This window comes from Styela clava, chromosome 7 (genome assembly GCF_964204865.1).
Source record: "Styela clava chromosome 7, kaStyClav1.hap1.2, whole genome shotgun sequence".
In the NCBI taxonomy this organism is placed as follows: domain Eukaryota; kingdom Metazoa; phylum Chordata; class Ascidiacea; order Stolidobranchia; family Styelidae; genus Styela; species Styela clava.
The window spans coordinates 1666626-1677950 of NC_135256.1; the positions used below are offsets into that span (position 1 = coordinate 1666626).

The 11325-nt window shown below is 34.5% G+C and overlaps 1 long non-coding RNA gene across 1 annotated transcript; it reads right to left on the reverse strand.

The window, feature by feature from the left end:
• Positions 1 to 3405: 3405 nt before the first annotated feature.
• LOC120327792 (uncharacterized) lies at positions 3406 to 11027 on the reverse strand. Its single transcript, XR_013477209.1, has 5 exons — positions 10921 to 11027; positions 7976 to 8035; positions 7290 to 7349; positions 6631 to 6690; positions 3406 to 3488 (listed from the first exon to the last, which is right to left on the reverse strand). It is a non-coding gene; the product is annotated as an uncharacterized LOC120327792 (long non-coding RNA).
• Positions 11028 to 11325: the final 298 nt, after the last annotated feature.

Consider the following 11325-nt stretch of genomic DNA (forward strand, 5'->3'; position numbering starts at 1 on the left):
AGGAGTGTTTTCAGATCCTAAAAAAATAGAGGACATTATAGAAATGCCAACTCCACGAAATAAACAAGAGCTACAAAAATTCATGGGAATGGCAACATTTCTGGCATGTCATTTGCCGAATTTATCTGAGAAATCTGCAATACTCAGAGACTTATTGAAGAAAGATATTTCATTTCAATGGGATAGAGATCATCAAAAATTTGATGAAGTAAAAGAAATGGTCGCGTCGAACTTTGGATTGCAATACTATGATCCAAAATTGCCAGTGAATTTGGAAGCTGATGGATCCATGAGAGGACTTGGAGCAGCACTTGTACAGAAGCATGGAGCTGTAGCATTTGCAAGTAAATCCTTGTCAAATACTCAATCTAATTACAGCAATATTGAACGAGAATGCTTAGCAGTGGTTCATGGTATCCAGAGATTTCACCACTATCTTTATGGCAAAGATTTTACTGTAATAACTGACCATAAGCCATTGGAAATGATTTTTAAAAAGCCAATTCATTCTGCACCACCAAGACTGCAAAGGATGATAACGAAAATCCAAGGATATGATTTTGTGGTAAAATATCGTCCAGGTAAAGAGATGATACTTGCAGATACGCTATCAAGGTTGCCAAACACTAAAAAAAGTGATGATATTGAACTTGACAGCAGAATAGAGAGTATCATATGCGAATCTTTAAATGTGGAAAGTGATATGTTGAATTTTTCATTTAACAAGCAAGCTCAGATCCGAGAAGAAACTCTTTGTGATCCTGTTTTAAAATCCTTATGTCAGATGATTTATGAAGGATGGCCTGATGAGATAAAAGAAGTACCAAGTGCATTAAGAGACTTTTGGAACTTCAGAGATGAATTAGCCATTGAAAATGGTATTATATTTAAGGGTAAGCAAGTACTTATTCCAGAACCTATCCGATTGTCAATTTTGCAACAATTGCACCATGGTCATCAAGGTATTGAGAAAACTCGTAGACTTGCACGAGATTGCGTATATTGGCCAAGAATATATAAAGATATTGAAAATATTTGCAAGTCATGTGAATATTGTCAAGAACTACAACCACAGCAAACAAAAGAACCAATGATCATGCACGAACGACCATCACATCCATGGGTCAAGCTTGGTTCGGACTTGTTCGAAATCCAAGGTAGAAACTTCTTGATAATTTCTGATTACTACAGCAGGTACCCTGTTGTAAAAGAATTAAATTCAATGACAGCAGAATATGTGGTTTCCAAAACCAAAGAAATATTGTCCATGTTTGGAACTGTGAGAGAGATTGTGACAGACAATGGACCGTGTTTTTTAAGCAAATATGATAAATTTTGTGAAGCGTGGGGAATTACTCATACAACCAGTACAGCTAGACACCCACAGAGCAATGGTTTTATCGAACGACAAATTCGATATATTAAACCCATTATGAAAAAGTGTATCAAATCCGGAGGAGATATAGATGCAGCACTTTTAAATGTCCGTGCAACACCGATTGACAATGTACTACCAAGCCCAGCAGAACTTCTATTTGGAAGAGGAATTTCTACATTATTGCCTTGTCATTCAGACAATACTGTTCCACAAATTTACAAAGACAGAGTGAAACATAATACCGATGTACAAAAGCAATATGCTGATCAACACACAAAAAATTTACCGCCTTTTCACAATGGACAAGATGTGAGAGTGTTTGATAAAGCAAAAGATATGTGGATTCCTGCAAAAGTGATTTCAAAGAAGAATGATCGTTCATACAACATCGAAATGAGCAATGGAAATCAGCTGAAACGCAACAGAATTCATTTGCGTGGAAGCTTGCCAGCTTCACCATATGTGGAATCTTCGAGCACAACCAATGTTGAGAACAATACACCAGCAACACCTTTGATGGAAAGAGAGGAGAATGTATTCAAATGGACCTCGCCTAAACCATCAAATACTAAAGAACGTTCAAACTCGTCCAACAAACAAGAGATTGCTGATAAGCCACACAGCAGTAATCAGTCTGAGGGAAGTTTAAAAATTCCAGCCCAGACCCCGATCAAGCAAGAACCGACAATAACACGGGCTGGAAGAACAGTCAAAGTTCCTCAAAGATACCAGCATTAATTGAATGTTTAATAATTCCTTTTGAGTGTTATTTCTTGAACATTTAAGTGTATTGCAAGTTATGGCTTGATTTGGGAAAAAGGGGGATGTTGTGATATTGCATGTATTATGTTATATTAATTCAGTGCCTAAGTTCATGACCTTTCATGCCGTTATTATCTTGCTCTGGCCTGCCCCCAGTGTATAACATATATAACGTTTTCTGATTCGTGAAGTAAACACAGTACTCTGAAACAACGAGTTTTATTCTGATAATATTCTACACTCCGGTATAGAAATCAAGGGTAGAGATATTATTACAGTCTTCACATGATTAGATTAAGTTTTTATTTGAACATCATTATTACCATCCTAAATTGAGTATAAAATACTTAAAAATTGTATTATTAAGAATAAATCGAATGACATGAAGACTAATCACTGAATACGAGAAATACTAAATTCCAATATTTAGACGATAAGCGTTCCTTAAATATGCAGTTTATTATGATTTCATGCCGCCAATGTAATTTCAGTAGCACATCGTGACTGAAATGGACATCGGCTTTTATTAATATATATCTGCTTGCAATGTAGTTTCTTTATTATTTTTTTATTATATATTTTCAAAAACTCACCTAGGGGTGCTGAAAATTGATAAATTACACATTAGTCAAAGTATAACCATCAAAATAAACTATAATGCTACTAAATACATGAACAACCGCAGTTCAAGTTAAGAGCATATGTGACTAGATCACATAATATGCTTTGTATATATTTGATAATGTCGAGTACTCATGAAGAGTCATAGCAAACTGCGTAGTAGACGGGATGTATGATATGTGTAGCGAGAATAAAAGAATTCTAATTGGTTCTGCTTCAAATCCTCTATATTGAAGTTATTTAGAACATTTTTTTATTGGTATTTGTAAAATCGTAAAGTCTATTACAATTTCAAGCCAATGTATCCTCAGTTCTCACAGACCATCTCAGCATGGACCCTAAGTCCATAGCTAAATATAGTATTTTTCCTTTTCCCTCATCTCTTATTAGGATTTGTACTTAATAATTGCAAATACTTTCAAATAGTTTTATGGAATTTGGATTTCGGCAGTGAGGATAATGTAATACTGTAAAATATATAAAAAGAGGCATCTGATTTAATATTGAAAATACAGTACGGAATCAGTATTACGTTACTACTCAAGATAGATTTAATATTCAAAAAATAAATTTCATGCAAATCAAATATTCACTTGCGTAGCTAATTACATTAACAAAATATATTGAAAAGTTATAAACACTGACAGAGCATAAAGCAAGTTGCATACAAAGTTATTTCTAGTTTATATTTTACATATTTTTAAAAACTTACCATGAATGTTGGGTACTGGAAATTAATAAATTATTTATTAGTCAATACAAAGTAAAAGCATAAAGTTAAAGAATAATACCACTAACTACATAAACAACTGTACTTAATGTCAAGAGCATATGTGACCAGATCACATAATATTTCTTGTACATATTTTATAATGTCGAGTACTCATGCAGAGTCATAGCAAACTGCATTGCTAACAGGATGCATGATATGAAATTGTAAAATATAGCGAGAGGATATGATTTAATGTTACGAATATAGAATTGGATTGATTAAACATTTTAAACTAATCAGAATTGCCTCCACATCATAAGATTAAGTTTTTTATTCAAATACTATGGACCTTTTCCCGACCTTTGACCCCCAAAAAATTCTTCCTATATTTTACCATTGCAAAATTTTCGGAGCTATTGTTAAAAGTGATTTTGCAAGTTGGCGCCTGTAAAATGGGGTATGTGTTTTAAATTACCATTGTGATTCATCGCATACAACAATCTGTTTTTTAATTAAGTACCGGTAAAGATTTTTATCCTAGTTTATCACAGCTAATTCTACACTAATTTTTTATTACTGCAATTAAATTAGTCCTCCTAGGAAGACCGAGTAATCATTGAATTATCTGATTTATATTTAAGTTTCCGGAACACAACAGAAAATTAACGAATAGAGTTCAAAAACGCGAAAACGAGGTAGTTGTTTACGTCAACGCTTAAAAATCTGTCTGAGTGAGAAAAGTGTCTGAGCGGATGCGAAAAGGAAGCATGGTTACGTCACTTTTTGCATCTTGCTGATTGGCCAATGTCACGAAGTAAACAAGGAAGTCGATGCTCGGAGAAAGGTCCATTACAATCCTAGTATTACAATAGGTAAAAAATGAGAAATTCCGAAGCAAAGTCTGGTTAGGTGCGGAGAAATATACTAATCGCCAAGTATTCTTAAGAATAAATAAAATGAGATGACATTTGTAAAAGACTAATCACTGAATACCGGAAATACAAATCCCAATATTTAGACGACGAGCATTTTTCAAATATTCAGTTTATTAGGATTTTGAGCAAGATTAAGCACACTTGGACCAGATTAAATCTAACATTGATTCATTTTGATGGATAAATAGAAGATTTAATGTACTACAGGGTTGTCCAACCTTTTTGGACAAAGGGCCATATTCAGTCTACGAATGATTACGCGGGCCACTTGACATGGTAGTTATGCTTTAGTTTTCACCTCAGCGACTACAGATCAATGAAAAAACAAACAAAGCACCTAAATTATAGGAACAATGAAAATACGAAGATACAGTAAAGTCAAAAGTTTTAACCACACATAGATATTTCAATGGGTATTATGGCACTGCGTTGATTCAATAAGTTTATCAATAATAGGTGCAATTGACGATGTAGCAATGCGGAGCGGATTTTTCACGTGGCTTTCAGAAATTAGTATTTCGTGGGGGATTTTACATGGTTCATCCATGAAAAAACTGCCACTAGAAGTAAATGCTGTCAAATATTAAGGTCATAAAACTGCCTCTTCTGCTTCACAGAAAAAGGACAGAAAAACGGATTAAAATACATGGCAGACGATAAAAATAAATTCAAGCATGTCTCAATAGCAATAGCGATCACAAATGTACTTAAAAAAAGCTTTCGATAGTTCTTCTCGCGCGTTTGAACGACAATTTTTTTATTAGAGGTTTTAATAATGGCTCAGATTTGTGAAAGACATTGGAATTCGAAAAATACCGCGCGGGCCACTCGGAAACCTTCGTGGCCCGCGGGCTACGGGTTGGACGACCCTGATGTACTAGCTCTAACGATACAGGGCTTTAAAACAAACTAATACAACGTAAAGCAAGTTATAGAATATGAATGGAATTTAAAATTAGAAAATTTCAAGGCAACATGCGTGAACCGAGAAATGTGTCATTATTTGGGTGAATCTTTTGGAAATTTACACTCGAGATTGGCACTTCTATATGATTAAGTACTGAATACGGGAAATATGAATCAATGCTAAGAATAGATTTCCGCGCCAGCATGAATGATTGCATTTGTTGATCAGAAATTAAAAAGTTCGAACTCCTCTGACACGACAGTTACTGGTGGTAAATCCCCAACTAAATTAGTAGACTCATTTATTATCTAATTTATACCGCCAATCATCTTGCACTGCTGGTAGATAGCAATAATAGAAAATAACGCAGCATTCCGATTCCGAATCTTTTAACATTAATGGATTTTCACCCCGGCGGAGAGCTTCGTGCCTGGGCGCGCAGGCAAGATTTTTAGGAAGGAGGGGGGGGGGGGTGAGCTGCCTGATGTATTTAATTTTGATATGTATTTTTGTTATATTACGAACTCGTTAAAATCTCGATATCTGATATAAATCCCGTTTAGTACAATTTTATCCCTTACAAAGAAAATACATACAAAGTATACCAGTAAATCAAAAATACAAATTCACCGCCCTGAACTCCACGCCGAACAGTCGCCGCAATTACGCCACTTGTTAAAAGAGCCGACTTTTTCAACAAAAAATGCTTTTTCTCTTGTGAAAATAAATCAATACATATTTAAATGTCCTATTTTATTAATTCAATTGTCTTCAATTTAATTGCGTCGACAAAACAAGAGCCACTCTAAAACACCAACGTAATCCGCGAACATAAAAATGTGTGGTAAACTGCCGATTATATACTGTTTTGATCCGTATTTTTGCTATTTTGCGAATTCGACAAATTTGAGATGTATTTGGCACACTGACTCCGCTCAATCGCAAGGCTGACACGATTATTTTTAATAATAAAACCTTAAATCCGCTGTAAATTCTAACGGAGTAAAATTTACTTCAGTACAATAAAAATTGATCGAATATATATAAGATTGATTATCATATATATCATCACAAACCGAAAAAAAATCGCGTTCTCAATCTTGTCTAATGATAACACGAAAATATTCGACGGCAATTTTAAAGTAATGGATAAAATAGCAAATCTAGCCCACAATTAACCGTGTCGAACCCGTACCTCCTGGCTGCGCCATAGTTCGTGCCCATATTATTCGAAGATTGCTATTATCTCTATATCACACGATTTATTATGTGGCAAATAAAATCATAAAAAATTCCAAAAAAAATATTGACTTACCCTGTGATCGCTCGAGACTGACCTTGGGTTTCGTACTCGAATCTTCCGAAGACTGAATATCTGAAAACAGGATATTCAAATTTGTTGATCAGAATTTAAAAAGTTCGAACTCCTCTGACACGGTAGTTACTGGTGGTATATCCCCAACTAAATTAGTAATCAACAATTAGCCGTGTTTCGATTTTAGTGACGATATGTTTCTAAACGCCGAACAAACATAATGTGTGCCGTAGGTACACGAAATTTTTCAATTTTCAATGCCTAGAAAAGAGTTTTTAGACTGTCGCGAGCTTCAAAAAGACTTGAATTGTTTACGGATATATTTTTTTTTCAGTATTTTCTATTGCCGCTCTGCCTCCATCATAAATTCTCATAGAGTAAAATTTATTTCAGTACAATGAAAATTGATCGAATATACTTGAGATTAATTTTCTTATACAACATCACAAACCGGGAAAAAGTCGCGTTCTCAACCTTGTTCAATGATAACACGAAAATACTCGACGGCAAGTTTAAATTAACCGTGTCGAACCCGTACCTCCTGGCTGCGCCACTGTTTGTGACCATATTATTCGAGGATTGCTATTATCTCTATATCACACGATTTATTATGTGGCAAATAAAATTATAAAAAATATGGCAAAAAAATATTGACTTACCTTGTGATCGCTTGCGACTGACCTTGGATTTCGTACTCGAATATTTCGAAGACTGAATATCTGAAAACAGGATTTGAAATTTGTTGATCAGAAATTGAAAAGTTCGAACTCCTCTGACACGACAGTGATTGGTGGTATATCCCCAGCTAAATTAGTAGCCTACAATTAACAGTGTTTCTATTTTAGTGACGATATGTTTCTAAACGCCGAACAAACATAATGTGTGTCGTAGGTAAACGAAATTTTGCGATTTTCAATGCCTAGAAAAGAGTTTTTATACTGTCGCGGGCTTCAAAAAGACTTATATTGTTACAGGTTATATTTTCAGTATTTTATATTGCCGCTTCGCTTCCATCATAAATTCTCATGGAGTAAAATATATTTCAGTACAATAAAAATTGATCGAATATACTTGAGATTAATTTTCTTATATATCATCACAAACCGGGAAAAAGTCGCGTTGTCAACCTTGTTCAATGATAACACGAAAATATTCGACGGCAATTTTAAAGTAATGGATAAAATAGCAAATCTAGCCCACAATTAACCGTGTCGACCCCGTACCCCCTGGCTGCGCCGCTGTTTGTGCCCATATTATCCGAGGATTGCTATTATCTCTATATCACACGATTTATTATATGGCAAATAAAATTTTTAAAAAAAATGGCAAAAAAATATTGACTTACCCTGTGATCGCTTGCGACTGACCTTGGATTTCGTACTCGAATATTTCGAAGACTGAATATCTGAAAACAGGATTTGAAATTTGTTGATCAGAAATTAAAAAGTTCGAACTCCTCTGACACGACAGTTACTGGTGGTAAATCCCCAACTAAATCAGTAGACTCATTTATTATCTAATTTATACCGCCAATCATCTTGCACGGAATACCGTATATTAATATTCATTTTATTTTGATAAACAAATGCTATTTTTAACGATTTGTGTGCAAAAATATGCAAATATATCGACTAATTTTGTAGTTGATAGACAAAGTATCTGAAAGACATAATTTAAAAGTTGATAATCAGAAATTGAAAAAACAGATATTAGCAAGATCACAAAGTTTTGAGTCAGCTGCACTTTCAACGCTGCTCATATATATTGAAATCATATATTTAATGATAAAACATCGAAAACGACAGGAGTTTGTATATAACTCATATACAGAGATAACAGTTAATTAATCAACTGATGTTAAACTCACATATTTAAGAAAATGGAAACATTGGCTGCGACTCACAGAATTAAAATGAATTCAGACTCTGAATTTCGGAGGATTCTTGAACATTCCAGCTATCCTGGAATCTGAGATACATCATAGAGATGTACCGATACCATTTTTGTCACCGATACCAGCTAAAAATGCCGATACCGAAACACCGATACTACAAAAAATCCGATATTCCGATACTATGTATTTATTACTTAATTAGGTGTGCTGTGTAGGGCAGACGAGCTAAAACAATGGTCTTTAAGCGTTGTTCATAGTACACATTATTTCAGATCAAAAAAAGAGATATATCACATAATATGAATTTGATGTTTGGTATCCATATGCTTTACCTGATTAAGGATACATTGCACAGTAACGCTAGTAATCTCGGTGTTCAATTAGAAAACACATAAGCCGGAATGTCCAATTCGAATTTAATGTCAATATCGCGACCTTCGAATATCGTTATTCGTGTATAAAAGAATATCGAATATCATCCACACATTCTAGCGCCGCCGTCTTACGTTCAAATTGAAAGCATTTTACAAATATTTTAATTTGTGGTTTATTGTAATCGTCGCCGCAATAAGTCAAAGCCAACATGGAAGAATGTCAATCAGCATCGACAAGAAGAAGGCCTATCTACTCCTATGGGGATTTGTTCAAAAAGAATTGTTTTAAAACAGATGTTTAAAAACAATTTTTTTGGCTGTTTTGTTAAAATGGCTGTGCTATTTGATAATTTTGTATTAAATAGGTTGAAGAAAAATTGACGTAAAAACTTGCCAAGCGCTTCTTATTTGCAATAAATCTTTCAAAACGCCACAAATATCGTTAGAGGCTCATGTGCACCTTCTCAAGCTGTAGTGTAGTGGTTGGCGCAGTAAGACGCAACTGATAAGCCATTACGTGAACGACCCTGCTGCGATGAAACCACCTCGCGAAAATTGAAATGCAATCAAATAAATGAGTTTGTATAACCTTGAAAAACTCTATCACTTCAACCTTAAAAACAAAGCATGCTAAGCATAAATTAACCGAACTGCTTTAATCGTAATAATGCCCTCATTTAATGAGAAAAATGTCAATACATGAACTCGAAATTCGAATTATGGCTTCATAACAGATTAGTTGTGGCGTCTTTGCATCCGAGGACTACTACAATTAGCATAGGCTAGGCTAGGGTGTCTCGTCGTTTATATCAGTAGATTACCGCCGATATAAGCACATATTCTTCATTATCGCAACCCACTCGTTTTGCCGAAGGGATGCACTTGATCTAATTGCTTTTGTAGTGGGCTCGTGAGCTAATTTTCGTGATTATTGTTACTCAAAACGTCTCTCTGATATCTTGGCTAAACATTTCGGGTATAATCTTATGACTTTGGTGAAGATACACGCGTGTCGATATATGTACGCAACAGAAGTAAAAGACAAATTAAAAAATTTTACGTACATTTTTGAAATTATAATTCCGCCTGCGTGTGCAGCTGCCAGAATGCAATGTTTTGGCGTAGTTTCGCGGCGATGCAAGGGATATTTCAATAGGAAATACAAAAAAATACAGAAAAAAAATAATTCAAAACAAGCCCTTGTTTTAAAACACGATGTTTTTTTTAGAATTGATAAAAAATAAAACCCTATCTTTAACCGTCGAGGATGTTTATTCACTTTACTATTTTATAATATTATACAATTGCTGTCATATATTGGGACAGTCTAGGGCTAGGCGGTCATGTCAATACATCAATAAATAAATTGTGTAGTTAAACCAAATTAAAATTAATACCTGCGTAGAGGGATAATTGTGTCGGAATTTGGTTTATCGATGTCGACGGACGAAACGACACCCGTACTTGACGACAAACAGTCAGAATTTATACCCGTGCCAAAAGTCCATGTGCCGTTGATAAGGACCCCAATTCCACTGTATGATTTAAAACTGGGAGCCTAGTTGCTTTTTGTTATGTGTTGTGTTGATATATTTCTTTATAATTACTATGTAATATTGAAGATTACAATATGAAAATTTGACAGCAAAAATAGCTAATTTAGTTGAGCTAGTTTGGCTGATAAATAGCTAAAAACAGGTGAATCCTATTTCCTCGCGAGGGTGGGGACTTGTATGGCTTATAGCTCACGATCTCTCCAGACAAAAAAATAAATTAAAAAGTAGTATTCCAACTTATCTTTTAAACATTCTGGACCATATCGAAAAGGTAAATATATCGGTAATATCGGCCTTAATCTAACCTATACCGATACATGTCAGATACCGAAGAAATTTCCGATATCGATACATCTCTAAATTACATCACAAACTTGACGAATTTTCTTATCGTTAGTACTTCTACCTGTCACGACGAATTACTGTGCTCAGTTATCTTGAAATAATGCATGTTTATGGTACTTACCGCCACTTCCACTGGCCTGGTTGTCCATGTTCCCGTATTTCTTTGATTTTTATTCCAGCGATAGTTGAAAATTATTATCAGTTAATTTACAATATAGTTGTTCTGAAATATATAAAAATATTTTTATCACAATTTTTATGTAAAAGTTACATTCGTATATATTACAATTATTGAATTTCTCCAAATGTCACTATAACTTTAACATTATAAAATGACGCTACATTCTATATAAATTTACATCTGTAACAATCGTTATAACTTAAACCAAGGTGGTCCAAATCCAGGCCCGCCGCTCCATTATCTGGGGCCCGCGTCTCATTTTCGGGAGAGTTAACACAAAATCGCATTTGGTGTTGTCTCGTCATAAAAATAACAAGAAAAATCTTTTAACATATTGTTGCATCA